Here is a 16,802-nt window from a genome sequence, read left to right as displayed (position 1 = left end):
TTACAAGAGGACGGTATTATGTGTGATATCGAGACAACTTTATAGTTTAGTCTGGTTACAAGAGGACGGTATTATGTGTGATATCGAGACAACTTTATAGTTTAGTCTGGTTACAAGAGGACGGTATTATGTGTGATATCGAGACAACTTTATAGTTTAGTCTGGTTACAAGAGGACGGTATTATGTGTGATATCGAGACAACTTTATAGTTTAGTCAGGTTACAAGAGGACGGTATTATGTGTGATATCGAGACAACTTTATAGTTTAGTCTGGTTACAAGAGGACGGTATTATGTGTGATATCGAGACAACTTTATAGTTTAGTCTGGTTACAAGAGGACGGTATTATGTGTGATATCGAGACAACTTTATAGTTTAGTCAGGTTACAAGAGGACGGTATTATGTGTGATATCGAGACAACTTTATAGTTTAGTCAGGTTACAAGAGGACGGTATTATGTGTGATATCGAGACAACTTTATAGTTTAGTCAGGTTACAAGAGGACGGTATTATGTGTGATATCGAGACAACTTTATAGTTTAGTCTGGTTACAAGAGGACGGTATTATGTGTGATATCGAGACAACTTTATAGTTTAGTCTGGTTACAAGAGGACGGTATTATGTGTGATATCGAGACAACTTTATAGTTTAGTCAGGTTACAAGAGGACGGTATTATGTGTGATATCGAGACAACTTTATAGTTTAGTCTGGTTACAAGAGGACGGTATTATGTGTGATATCGAGACAACTTTATAGTTTAGTCTGGTTACAAGAGGACGGTATTATGTGTGATATCGAGACAACTTTATAGTTTAGTCAGGTTACAAGAGGACGGTATTATGTGTGATATCGAGACAACTTTATAGTTTAGTCAGGTTACAAGAGGACGGTATTATGTGTGATATCGAGACAACTTTATAGTTTAGTCAGGTTACAAGAGGACGGTATTATGTGTGATATCGAGACAACTTTATAGTTTAGTCAGGTTACAAGAGGACGGTATTATGTGTGATATCGAGACAACTTTATAGTTTAGTCAGGTTACAAGAGGACGGTATTATGTGTGATATCGAGACAACTTTATAGTTTAGTCTGGTTACAAGAGGACGGTATTATGTGTGATATCGAGACAACTTTATAGTTTAGTCAGGTTACAAGAGGACGGTATTATGTGTGATATCGAGACAACTTTATAGTTTAGTCTGGTTACAAGAGGACGGTATTATGTGTGATATCGAGACAACTTTATAGTTTAGTCTGGTTACAAGAGGACGGTATTATGTGTGATATCGAGACAACTTTATAGTTTAGTCTGGTTACAAGAGGACGGTATTATGTGTGATATCGAGACAACTTTATAGTTTAGTCTGGTTACAAGAGGACGGTATTATGTGTGATATCGAGACAACTTTATAGTTTAGTCTGGTTACAAGAGGACGGTATTATGTGTGATATCGAGACAACTTTATAGTTTAGTCTGGTTACAAGAGGACGGTATTATGTGTGATATCGAGACAACTTTATAGTTTAGTCTGGTTACAAGAGGACGGTATTATGTGTGATATCGAGACAACTTTATAGTTTAGTCTGGTTACAAGAGGACGGTATTATGTGTGATATCGAGACAACTTTATAGTTTAGTCAGGTTACAAGAGGACGGTATTATGTGTGATATCGAGACAACTTTATAGTTTAGTCTGGTTACAAGAGGACGGTATTATGTGTGATATCGAGACAACTTTATAGTTTAGTCTGGTTACAAGAGGACGGTATTATGTGTGATATCGAGACAACTTTATAGTTTAGTCTGGTTACAAGAGGACGGTATTATGTGTGATATCGAGACAACTTTATAGTTTAGTCTGGTTACAAGAGGACGGTATTATGTGTGATATCGAGACAACTTTATAGTTTAGTCAGGTTACAAGAGGACGGTATTATGTGTGATATCGAGACAACTTTATAGTTTAGTCTGGTTACAAGAGGACGGTATTATGTGTGATATCGAGACAACTTTATAGTTTAGTCTGGTTACAAGAGGACGGTATTATGTGTGATATCGAGACAACTTTATAGTTTAGTCAGGTTACAAGAGGACGGTATTATGTGTGATATCGAGACAACTTTATAGTTTAGTCAGGTTACAAGAGGACGGTATTATGTGTGATATCGAGACAACTTTATAGTTTAGTCTGGTTACAAGAGGACGGTATTATGTGTGATATCGAGACAACTTTATAGTTTAGTCAGGTTACAAGAGGACGGTATTATGTGTGATATCGAGACAACTTTATAGTTTAGTCTGGTTACAAGAGGACGGTATTATGTGTGATATCGAGACAACTTTATAGTTTAGTCTGGTTACAAGAGGACGGTATTATGTGTGATATCGAGACAACTTTATAGTTTAGTCTGGTTACAAGAGGACGGTATTATGTGTGATATCGAGACAACTTTATAGTTTAGTCTGGTTACAAGAGGACGGTATTATGTGTGATATCGAGACAACTTTATAGTTTAGTCTGGTTACAAGAGGACGGTATTATGTGTGATATCGAGACAACTTTATAGTTTAGTCTGGTTACAAGAGGACGGTATTATGTGTGATATCGAGACAACTTTATAGTTTAGTCAGGTTACAAGAGGACGGTATTATGTGTGATATCGAGACAACTTTATAGTTTAGTCTGGTTACAAGAGGACGGTATTATGTGTGATATCGAGACAACTTTATAGTTTAGTCAGGTTACAAGAGGACGGTATTATGTGTGATATCGAGACAACTTTATAGTTTAGTCTGGTTACAAGAGGACGGTATTATGTGTGATATCGAGACAACTTTATAGTTTAGTCTGGTTACAAGAGGACGGTATTATGTGTGATATCGAGACAACTTTATAGTTTAGTCTGGTTACAAGAGGACGGTATTATGTGTGATATCGAGACAACTTTATAGTTTAGTCTGGTTACAAGAGGACGGTATTATGTGTGATATCGAGACAACTTTATAGTTTAGTCTGGTTACAAGAGGACGGTATTATGTGTGATATCGAGACAACTTTATAGTTTAGTCAGGTTACAAGAGGACGGTATTATGTGTGATATCGAGACAACTTTATAGTTTAGTCTGGTTACAAGAGGACGGTATTATGTGTGATATCGAGACAACTTTATAGTTTAGTCTGGTTACAAGAGGACGGTATTATGTGTGATATCGAGACAACTTTATAGTTTAGTCTGGTTACAAGAGGACGGTATTATGTGTGATATCGAGACAACTTTATAGTTTAGTCTGGTTACAAGAGGACGGTATTATGTGTGATATCGAGACAACTTTATAGTTTAGTCTGGTTACAAGAGGACGGTATTATGTGTGATATCGAGACAACTTTATAGTTTAGTCTGGTTACAAGAGGACGGTATTATGTGTGATATCGAGACAACTTTATAGTTTAGTCTGGTTACAAGAGGACGGTATTATGTGTGATATCGAGACAACTTTATAGTTTAGTCTGGTTACAAGAGGACGGTATTATGTGTGATATCGAGACAACTTTATAGTTTAGTCTGGTTACAAGAGGACGGTATTATGTGTGATATCGAGACAACTTTATAGTTTAGTCTGGTTACAAGAGGACGGTATTATGTGTGATATCGAGACAACTTTATAGTTTAGTCTGGTTACAAGAGGACGGTATTATGTGTGATATCGAGACAACTTTATAGTTTAGTCTGGTTACAAGAGGACGGTATTATGTGTGATATCGAGACAACTTTATAGTTTAGTCTGGTTACAAGAGGACGGTATTATGTGTGATATCGAGACAACTTTATAGTTTAGTCAGGTTACAAGAGGACGGTATTATGTGTGATATCGAGACAACTTTATAGTTTAGTCTGGTTACAAGAGGACGGTATTATGTGTGATATCGAGACAACTTTATAGTTTAGTCTGGTTACAAGAGGACGGTATTATGTGTGATATCGAGACAACTTTATAGTTTAGTCAGGTTACAAGAGGACGGTATTATGTGTGATATCGAGACAACTTTATAGTTTAGTCAGGTTACAAGAGGACGGTATTATGTGTGATATCGAGACAACTTTATAGTTTAGTCAGGTTACAAGAGGACGGTATTATGTGTGATATCGAGACAACTTTATAGTTTAGTCAGGTTACAAGAGGACGGTATTATGTGTGATATCGAGACAACTTTATAGTTTAGTCTGGTTACAAGAGGACGGTATTATGTGTGATATCGAGACAACTTTATAGTTTAGTCTGGTTACAAGAGGACGGTATTATGTGTGATATCGAGACAACTTTATAGTTTAGTCAGGTTACAAGAGGACGGTATTATGTGTGATATCGAGACAACTTTATAGTTTAGTCTGGTTACAAGAGGACGGTATTATGTGTGATATCGAGACAACTTTATAGTTTAGTCTGGTTACAAGAGGACGGTATTATGTGTGATATCGAGACAACTTTATAGTTTAGTCTGGTTACAAGAGGACGGTATTATGTGTGATATCGAGACAACTTTATAGTTTAGTCTGGTTACAAGAGGACGGTATTATGTGTGATATCGAGACAACTTTATAGTTTAGTCTGGTTACAAGAGGACGGTATTATGTGTGATATCGAGACAACTTTATAGTTTAGTCAGGTTACAAGAGGACGGTATTATGTGTGATATCGAGACAACTTTATAGTTTAGTCTGGTTACAAGAGGACGGTATTATGTGTGATATCGAGACAACTTTATAGTTTAGTCTGGTTACAAGAGGACGGTATTATGTGTGATATCGAGACAACTTTATAGTTTAGTCAGGTTACAAGAGGACGGTATTATGTGTGATATCGAGACAACTTTATAGTTTAGTCAGGTTACAAGAGGACGGTATTATGTGTGATATCGAGACAACTTTATAGTTTAGTCTGGTTACAAGAGGACGGTATTATGTGTGATATCGAGACAACTTTATAGTTTAGTCAGGTTACAAGAGGACGGTATTATGTGTGATATCGAGACAACTTTATAGTTTAGTCAGGTTACAAGAGGACGGTATTATGTGTGATATCGAGACAACTTTATAGTTTAGTCTGGTTACAAGAGGACGGTATTATGTGTGATATCGAGACAACTTTATAGTTTAGTCTGGTTACAAGAGGACGGTATTATGTGTGATATCGAGACAACTTTATAGTTTAGTCTGGTTACAAGAGGACGGTATTATGTGTGATATCGAGACAACTTTATAGTTTAGTCTGGTTACAAGAGGACGGTATTATGTGTGATATCGAGACAACTTTATAGTTTAGTCTGGTTACAAGAGGACGGTATTATGTGTGATATCGAGACAACTTTATAGTTTAGTCAGGTTACAAGAGGACGGTATTATGTGTGATATCGAGACAACTTTATAGTTTAGTCAGGTTACAAGAGGACGGTATTATGTGTGATATCGAGACAACTTTATAGTTTAGTCTGGTTACAAGAGGACGGTATTATGTGTGATATCGAGACAACTTTATAGTTTAGTCTGGTTACAAGAGGACGGTATTATGTGTGATATCGAGACAACTTTATAGTTTAGTCTTTATAGTTTAGTCAGGTTACAAGAGGACGGTATTATGTGTGATATCGAGACAACTTTATAGTTTAGTCTGGTTACAAGAGGACGGTATTATGTGTGATATCGAGACAACTTTATAGTTTAGTCTGGTTACAAGAGGACGGTATTATGTGTGATATCGAGACAACTTTATAGTTTAGTCTGGTTACAAGAGGACGGTATTATGTGTGATATCGAGACAACTTTATAGTTTAGTCTGGTTACAAGAGGACGGTATTATGTGTGATATCGAGACAACTTTATAGTTTAGTCTGGTTACAAGAGGACGGTATTATGTGTGATATCGAGACAACTTTATAGTTTAGTCTGGTTACAAGAGGACGGTATTATGTGTGATATCGAGACAACTTTATAGTTTAGTCAGGTTACAAGAGGACGGTATTATGTGTGATATCGAGACAACTTTATAGTTTAGTCAGGTTACAAGAGGACGGTATTATGTGTGATATCGAGACAACTTTATAGTTTAGTCTGGTTACAAGAGGACGGTATTATGTGTGATATCGAGACAACTTTATAGTTTAGTCTGGTTACAAGAGGACGGTATTATGTGTGATATCGAGACAACTTTATAGTTTAGTCTGGTTACAAGAGGACGGTATTATGTGTGATATCGAGACAACTTTATAGTTTAGTCTGGTTACAAGAGGACGGTATTATGTGTGATATCGAGACAACTTTATAGTTTAGTCAGGTTACAAGAGGACGGTATTATGTGTGATATCGAGACAACTTTATAGTTTAGTCAGGTTACAAGGGACGGTATTATGTGTGATATCGAGACAACTTTATAGTTTAGTCAGGTTACAAGAGGACGGTATTATGTGTGATATCGAGACAACTTTATAGTTTAGTCAGGTTACAAGAGGACGGTATTATGTGTGATATCGAGACAACTTTATAGTTTAGTCAGGTTACAAGAGGACGGTATTATGTGTGATATCGAGACAACTTTATAGTTTAGTCTGGTTACAAGAGGACGGTATTATGTGTGATATCGAGACAACTTTATAGTTTAGTCTGGTTACAAGAGGACGGTATTATGTGTGATATCGAGACAACTTTATAGTTTAGTCTGGTTACAAGAGGACGGTATTATGTGTGATATCGAGACAACTTTATAGTTTAGTCTGGTTACAAGAGATGTGTGATATCGAGACAACTTTATAGTTTAGTCTGGTTACAAGAGGACGGTATTATGTGTGATATCGAGACAACTTTATAGTTTAGTCTGGTTACAAGAGGACGGTATTATGTGTGATATCGAGACAACTTTATAGTTTAGTCTGGTTACAAGAGGACGGTATTATGTGTGATATCGAGACAACTTTATAGTTTAGTCAGGTTACAAGAGGACGGTATTATGTGTGATATCGAGACAACTTTATAGTTTAGTCTGGTTACAAGAGGACGGTATTATGTGTGATATCGAGACAACTTTATAGTTTAGTCTGGTTACAAGAGGACGGTATTATGTGTGATATCGAGACAACTTTATAGTTTAGTCTGGTTACAAGAGGACGGTATTATGTGTGATATCGAGACAACTTTATAGTTTAGTCAGGTTACAAGAGGACGGTATTATGTGTGATATCGAGACAACTTTATAGTTTAGTCAGGTTACAAGAGGACGGTATTATGTGTGATATCGAGACAACTTTATAGTTTAGTCAGGTTACAAGAGGACGGTATTAGGTTACAAGAGGACGGTGTGATATCGAGACAACTTTATAGTTTAGTCTGGTTACAAGAGGACGGTATTATGTGTGATATCGAGACAACTTTATAGTTTAGTCTGGTTACAAGAGGACGGTATTATGTGTGATATCGAGACAACTTTATAGTTTAGTCAGGTTACAAGAGGACGGTATTATGTGTGATATCGAGACAACTTTATAGTTTAGTCTGGTTACAAGAGGACGGTATTATGTGTGATATCGAGACAACTTTATAGTTTAGTCTGGTTACAAGAGGACGGTATTATGTGTGATATCGAGACAACTTTATAGTTTAGTCTGGTTACAAGAGGACGGTATTATGTGTGATATCGAGACAACTTTATAGTTTAGTCTGGTTACAAGAGGACGGTATTATGTGTGATATCGAGACAACTTTATAGTTTAGTCTGGTTACAAGAGGACGGTATTATGTGTGATATCGAGACAACTTTATAGTTTAGTCTGGTTACAAGAGGACGGTATTATGTGTGATATCGAGACAACTTTATAGTTTAGTCAGGTTACAAGAGGACGGTATTATGTGTGATATCGAGACAACTTTATAGTTTAGTCTGGTTACAAGAGGACGGTATTATGTGTGATATCGAGACAACTTTATAGTTTAGTCTGGTTACAAGAGGACGGTATTATGTGTGATATCGAGACAACTTTATAGTTTAGTCTGGTTACAAGAGGACGGTATTATGTGTGATATCGAGACAACTTTATAGTTTAGTCAGGTTACAAGAGGACGGTATTATGTGTGATATCGAGACAACTTTATAGTTTAGTCTGGTTACAAGAGGACGGTATTATGTGTGATATCGAGACAACTTTATAGTTTAGTCTGGTTACAAGAGGACGGTATTATGTGTGATATCGAGACAACTTTATAGTTTAGTCTGGTTACAAGAGGACGGTATTATGTGTGATATCGAGACAACTTTATAGTTTAGTCTGGTTACAAGAGGACGGTATTATGTGTGATATCGAGACAACTTTATAGTTTAGTCAGGTTACAAGAGGACGGTATTATGTGTGATATCGAGACAACTTTATAGTTTAGTCTGGTTACAAGAGGACGGTATTATGTGTGATATCGAGACAACTTTATAGTTTAGTCAGGTTACAAGAGGACGGTATTATGTGTGATATCGAGACAACTTTATAGTTTAGTCAGGTTACAAGAGGACGGTATTATGTGTGATATCGAGACAACTTTATAGTTTAGTCGAGAGGTTACAAGAGGACGGTATTATGTGTGATATCGAGACAACTTTATAGTTTAGTCTGGTTACAAGAGGACGGTATTATGTGTGATATCGAGACAACTTTATAGTTTAGTCTGGTTACAAGAGGACGGTATTATGTGTGATATCGAGACAACTTTATAGTTTAGTCTGGTTACAAGAGGACGGTATTATGTGTGATATCGAGACAACTTTATAGTTTAGTCTGGTTACAAGAGGACGGTATTATGTGTGATATCGAGACAACTTTATAGTTTAGTCTGGTTACAAGAGGACGGTATTATGTGTGATATCGAGACAACTTTATAGTTTAGTCTGGTTACAAGAGGACGGTATTATGTGTGATATCGAGACAACTTTATAGTTTAGTCTGGTTACAAGAGGACGGTATTATGTGTGATATCGAGACAACTTTATAGTTTAGTCAGGTTACAAGAGGACGGTATTATGTGTGATATCGAGACAACTTTATAGTTTAGTCTGGTTACAAGAGGACGGTATTATGTGTGATATCGAGACAACTTTATAGTTTAGTCTGGTTACAAGAGGACGGTATTATGTGTGATATCGAGACAACTTTATAGTTTAGTCAGGTTACAAGAGGACGGTATTATGTGTGATATCGAGACAACTTTATAGTTTAGTCAGGTTACAAGAGGACGGTATTATGTGTGATATCGAGACAACTTTATAGTTTAGTCAGGTTACAAGAGGACGGTATTATGTGTGATATCGAGACAACTTTATAGTTTAGTCAGGTTACAAGAGGACGGTATTATGTGTGATATCGAGACAACTTTATAGTTTAGTCTGGTTACAAGAGGACGGTATTATGTGTGATATCGAGACAACTTTATAGTTTAGTCAGGTTACAAGAGGACGGTATTATGTGTGATATCGAGACAACTTTATAGTTTAGTCTGGTTACAAGAGGACGGTATTATGTGTGATATCGAGACAACTTTATAGTTTAGTCTGGTTACAAGAGGACGGTATTATGTGTGATATCGAGACAACTTTATAGTTTAGTCTGGTTACAAGAGGACGGTATTATGTGTGATATCGAGACAACTTTATAGTTTAGTCTGGTTACAAGAGGACGGTATTATGTGTGATATCGAGACAACTTTATAGTTTAGTCTGGTTACAAGAGGACGGTATTATGTGTGATATCGAGACAACTTTATAGTTTAGTCTGGTTACAAGAGGACGGTATTATGTGTGATATCGAGACAACTTTATAGTTTAGTCTGGTTACAAGAGGACGGTATTATGTGTGATATCGAGACAACTTTATAGTTTAGTCTGGTTACAAGAGGACGGTATTATGTGTGATATCGAGACAACTTTATAGTTTAGTCAGGTTACAAGAGGACGGTATTATGTGTGATATCGAGACAACTTTATAGTTTAGTCTGGTTACAAGAGGACGGTATTATGTGTGATATCGAGACAACTTTATAGTTTAGTCTGGTTACAAGAGGACGGTATTATGTGTGATATCGAGACAACTTTATAGTTTAGTCAGGTTACAAGAGGACGGTATTATGTGTGATATCGAGACAACTTTATAGTTTAGTCAGGTTACAAGAGGACGGTATTATGTGTGATATCGAGACAACTTTATAGTTTAGTCTGGTTACAAGAGGACGGTATTATGTGTGATATCGAGACAACTTTATAGTTTAGTCTGGTTACAAGAGGACGGTATTATGTGTGATATCGAGACAACTTTATAGTTTAGTCTGGTTACAAGAGGACGGTATTATGTGTGATATCGAGACAACTTTATAGTTTAGTCAGGTTACAAGAGGACGGTATGTGATATCGAGACAACTTTATAGTTTAGTCAGGTTACAAGAGGACGGTATTATGTGTGATATCGAGACAACTTTATAGTTTAGTCTGGTTACAAGAGGACGGTATTATGTGTGATATCGAGACAACTTTATAGTTTAGTCTGGTTACAAGAGGACGGTATTATGTGTGATATCGAGACAACTTTATAGTTTAGTCTGGTTACAAGAGGACGGTATTATGTGTGATATCGAGACAACTTTATAGTTTAGTCTGGTTACAAGAGGACGGTATTATGTGTGATATCGAGACAACTTTATAGTTTAGTCTGGTTACAAGAGGACGGTATTATGTGTGATATCGAGACAACTTTATAGTTTAGTCTGGTTACAAGAGGACGGTATTATGTGTGATATCGAGACAACTTTATAGTTTAGTCTGGTTACAAGAGGACGGTATTATGTGTGATATCGAGACAACTTTATAGTTTAGTCTGGTTACAAGAGGACGGTATTATGTGTGATATCGAGACAACTTTATAGTTTAGTCAGGTTACAAGAGGACGGTATTATGTGTGATATCGAGACAACTTTATAGTTTAGTCAGGTTACAAGAGGACGGTATTATGTGTGATATCGAGACAACTTTATAGTTTAGTCAGGTTACAAGAGGACGGTATTATGTGTGATATCGAGACAACTTTATAGTTTAGTCAGGTTACAAGAGGACGGTATTATGTGTGATATCGAGACAACTTTATAGTTTAGTCAGGTTACAAGAGGACGGTATTATGTGTGATATCGAGACAACTTTATAGTTTAGTCAGGTTACAAGAGGACGGTATTATGTGTGATATCGAGACAACTTTATAGTTTAGTCTGGTTACAAGAGGACGGTATTATGTGTGATATCGAGACAACTTTATAGTTTAGTCTGGTTACAAGAGGACGGTATTATGTGTGATATCGAGACAACTTTATAGTTTAGTCAGGTTACAAGAGGACGGTATTATGTGTGATATCGAGACAACTTTATAGTTTAGTCTGGTTACAAGAGGACGGTATTATGTGTGATATCGAGACAACTTTATAGTTTAGTCTGGTTACAAGAGGACGGTATTATGTGTGATATCGAGACAACTTTATAGTTTAGTCTGGTTACAAGAGGACGGTATTATGTGTGATATCGAGACAACTTTATAGTTTAGTCTGGTTACAAGAGGACGGTATTATGTGTGATATCGAGACAACTTTATAGTTTAGTCTGGTTACAAGAGGACGGTATTATGTGTGATATCGAGACAACTTTATAGTTTAGTCAGGTTACAAGAGGACGGTATTATGTGTGATATCGAGACAACTTTATAGTTTAGTCAGGTTACAAGAGGACGGTATTATGTGTGATATCGAGACAACTTTATAGTTTAGTCTGGTTACAAGAGGACGGTATTATGTGTGATATCGAGACAACTTTATAGTTTAGTCTGGTTACAAGAGGACGGTATTATGTGTGATATCGAGACAACTTTATAGTTTAGTCAGGTTACAAGAGGACGGTATTATGTGTGATATCGAGACAACTTTATAGTTTAGTCTGGTTACAAGAGGACGGTATTATGTGTGATATCGAGACAACTTTATAGTTTAGTCTGGTTACAAGAGGACGGTATTATGTGTGATATCGAGACAACTTTATAGTTTAGTCTGGTTACAAGAGGACGGTATTATGTGTGATATCGAGACAACTTTATAGTTTAGTCTGGTTACAAGAGGACGGTATTATGTGTGATATCGAGACAACTTTATAGTTTAGTCTGGTTACAAGAGGACGGTATTATGTGTGATATCGAGACAACTTTATAGTTTAGTCTGGTTACAAGAGGACGGTATTATGTGTGATATCGAGACAACTTTATAGTTTAGTCTGGTTACAAGAGGACGGTATTATGTGTGATATCGAGACAACTTTATAGTTTAGTCTGGTTACAAGAGGACGGTATTATGTGTGATATCGAGACAACTTTATAGTTTAGTCTGGTTACAAGAGGACGGTATTATGTGTGATATCGAGACAACTTTATAGTTTAGTCTGGTTACAAGAGGACGGTATTATGTGTGATATCGAGACAACTTTATAGTTTAGTCTGGTTACAAGAGGACGGTATTATGTGTGATATCGAGACAACTTTATAGTTTAGTCAGGTTACAAGAGGACGGTATTATGTGTGATATCGAGACAACTTTATAGTTTAGTCAGGTTACAAGAGGACGGTATTATGTGTGATATCGAGACAACTTTATAGTTTAGTCTGGTTACAAGAGGACGGTATTATGTGTGATATCGAGACAACTTTATAGTTTAGTCAGGTTACAAGAGGACGGTATTATGTGTGATATCAAGAGACAACTTTATAGTTTAGTCAGGTTACAAGAGGACGGTATTATGTGTGATATCGAGACAACTTTATAGTTTAGTCTGGTTACAAGAGGACGGTGTGATATCGAGACAACTTTATAGTTTAGTCAGGTTACAAGAGGACGGTATTATGTGTGATATCGAGACAACTTTATAGTTTAGTCAGGTTACAAGAGGACGGTATTATGTGTGATATCGAGACAACTTTATAGTTTAGTCTGGTTACAAGAGGACGGTATTATGTGTGATATCGAGACAACTTTATAGTTTAGTCTGGTTACAAGAGGACGGTATTATGTGTGATATCGAGACAACTTTATAGTTTAGTCAGGTTACAAGAGGACGGTATTATGTGTGATATCGAGACAACTTTATAGTTTAGTCTGGTTACAAGAGGACGGTATTATGTGTGATATCGAGACAACTTTATAGTTTAGTCTGGTTACAAGAGGACGGTATTATGTGTGATATCGAGACAACTTTATAGTTTAGTCTGGTTACAAGAGGACGGTATTATGTGTGATATCGAGACAACTTTATAGTTTAGTCTGGTTACAAGAGGACGGTATTATGTGTGATATCGAGACAACTTTATAGTTTAGTCAGGTTACAAGAGGACGGTATTATGTGTGATATCGAGACAACTTTATAGTTTAGTCAGGTTACAAGAGGACGGTATTATGTGTGATATCGAGACAACTTTATAGTTTAGTCAGGTTACAAGAGGACGGTATTATGTGTGATATCGAGACAACTTTATAGTTTAGTCAGGTTACAAGAGGACGGTATTATGTGTGATATCGAGACAACTTTATAGTTTAGTCAGGTTACAAGAGGACGGTATTATGTGTGATATCGAGACAACTTTATAGTTTAGTCAGGTTACAAGAGGACGGTATTATGTGTGATATCGAGACAACTTTATAGTTTAGTCTGGTTACAAGAGGACGGTATTATGTGTGATATCGAGACAACTTTATAGTTTAGTCAGGTTACAAGAGGACGGTATTATGTGTGATATCGAGACAACTTTATAGTTTAGTCAGGTTACAAGAGGACGGTATTATGTGTGATATCGAGACAACTTTATAGTTTAGTCTGGTTACAAGAGGACGGTATTATGTGTGATATCGAGACAACTTTATAGTTTAGTCAGGTTACAAGAGGACGGTATTATGTGTGATATCGAGACAACTTTATAGTTTAGTCAGGTTACAAGAGGACGGTATTATGTGTGATATCGAGACAACTTTATAGTTTAGTCTGGTTACAAGAGGACGGTATTATGTGTGATATCGAGACAACTTTATAGTTTAGTCTGGTTACAAGAGGACGGTATTATGTGTGATATCGAGACAACTTTATAGTTTAGTCTGGTTACAAGAGGACGGTATTATGTGTGATATCGAGACAACTTTATAGTTTAGTCTGGTTACAAGAGGACGGTATTATGTGTGATATCGAGACAACTTTATAGTTTAGTCTGGTTACAAGAGGACGGTATTATGTGTGATATCGAGACAACTTTATAGTTTAGTCTGGTTACAAGAGGACGGTATTATGTGTGATATCGAGACAACTTTATAGTTTAGTCTGGTTACAAGAGGACGGTATTATGTGTGATATCGAGACAACTTTATAGTTTAGTCTGGTTACAAGAGGACGGTATTATGTGTGATATCGAGACAACTTTATAGTTTAGTCTGGTTACAAGAGGACGGTATTATGTGTGATATCGAGACAACTTTATAGTTTAGTCAGGTTACAAGAGGACGGTATTATGTGTGATATCGAGACAACTTTATAGTTTAGTCTGGTTACAAGAGGACGGTATTATGTGTGATATCGAGACAACTTTATAGTTTAGTCAGGTTACAAGAGGACGGTATTATGTGTGATATCGAGACAACTTTATAGTTTAGTCAGGTTACAAGAGGACGGTATTATGTGTGATATCGAGACAACTTTATAGTTTAGTCTGGTTACAAGAGGACGGTATTATGTGTGATATCGAGACAACTTTATAGTTTAGTCTGGTTACAAGAGGACGGTATTATGTGTGATATCGAGACAACTTTATAGTTTAGTCAGGTTACAAGAGGACGGTATTATGTGTGATATCGAGACAACTTTATAGTTTAGTCAGGTTACAAGAGGACGGTATTATGTGTGATATCGAGACAACTTTATAGTTTAGTCTGGTTACAAGAGGACGGTATTATGTGTGATATCGAGACAACTTTATAGTTTAGTCTGGTTACAAGAGGACGGTATTATGTGTGATATCGAGACAACTTTATAGTTTAGTCAGGTTACAAGAGGACGGTATTATGTGTGATATCGAGACAACTTTATAGTTTAGTCTGGTTACAAGAGGACGGTATTATGTGTGATATCGAGACAACTTTATAGTTTAGTCTGGTTACAAGAGGACGGTATTATGTGTGATATCGAGACAACTTTATAGTTTAGTCTGGTTACAAGAGGACGGTATTATGTGTGATATCGAGACAACTTTATAGTTTAGTCTGGTTACAAGAGGACGGTATTATGTGTGATATCGAGACAACTTTATAGTTTAGTCTGGTTACAAGAGGACGGTATTATGTGTGATATCGAGACAACTTTATAGTTTAGTCTGGTTACAAGAGGACGGTATTATGTGTGATATCGAGACAACTTTATAGTTTAGTCAGGTTACAAGAGGACGGTATTATGTGTGATATCGAGACAACTTTATAGTTTAGTCAGGTTACAAGAGGACGGTATTATGTGTGATATCGAGACAACTTTATAGTTTAGTCTGGTTACAAGAGGACGGTATTATGTGTGATATCGAGACAACTTTATAGTTTAGTCTGGTTACAAGAGGACGGTATTATGTGTGATATCGAGACAACTTTATAGTTTAGTCAGGTTACAAGAGGACGGTATTATGTGTGATATCGAGACAACTTTATAGTTTAGTCTGGTTACAAGAGGACGGTATTATGTGTGATATCGAGACAACTTTATAGTTTAGTCAGGTTACAAGAGGACGGTATTATGTGTGATATCGAGACAACTTTATAGTTTAGTCAGGTTACAAGAGGACGGTATTATGTGTGATATCGAGACAACTTTATAGTTTAGTCTGGTTACAAGAGGACGGTATTATGTGTGATATCGAGACAACTTTATAGTTTAGTCTGGTTACAAGAGGACGGTATTATGTGTGATATCGAGACAACTTTATAGTTTAGTCAGGTTACAAGAGGACGGTATTATGTGTGATATCGAGACAACTTTATAGTTTAGTCTGGTTACAAGAGGACGGTATTATGTGTGATATCGAGACAACTTTATAGTTTAGTCTGGTTACAAGAGGACGGTATTATGTGTGATATCGAGACAACTTTATAGTTTAGTCTGGTTACAAGAGGACGGTATTATGTGTGATATCGAGACAACTTTATAGTTTAGTCTGGTTACAAGAGGACGGTATTATGTGTGATATCGAGACAACTTTATAGTTTAGTCAGGTTACAAGAGGACGGTATTATGTGTGATATCGAGACAACTTTATAGTTTAGTCAGGTTACAAGAGGACGGTATTATGTGTGATATCGAGACAACTTTATAGTTTAGTCAGGTTACAAGAGGACGGTATTATGTGTGATATCGAGACAACTTTATAGTTTAGTCTGGTTACAAGAGGACGGTATTATGTGTGATATCGAGACAACTTTATAGTTTAGTCTGGTTACAAGAGGACGGTATTATGTGTGATATCGAGACAACTTTATAGTTTAGTCAGGTTACAAGAGGACGGTATTATGTGTGATATCGAGACAACTTTATAGTTTAGTCTGGTTACAAGAGGACGGTATTATGTGTGATATCGAGACAACTTTATAGTTTAGTCTGGTTACAAGAGGACGGTATTATGTGTGATATCGAGACAACTTTATAGTTTAGTCAGGTTACAAGAGGACGGTA

Source organism: Tachypleus tridentatus, chromosome 10 (assembly GCF_004210375.1).
Source record: "Tachypleus tridentatus isolate NWPU-2018 chromosome 10, ASM421037v1, whole genome shotgun sequence".
Classification (NCBI taxonomy): domain Eukaryota; kingdom Metazoa; phylum Arthropoda; class Merostomata; order Xiphosura; family Limulidae; genus Tachypleus; species Tachypleus tridentatus.
This window is presented reverse-complemented; position numbering follows the sequence as displayed.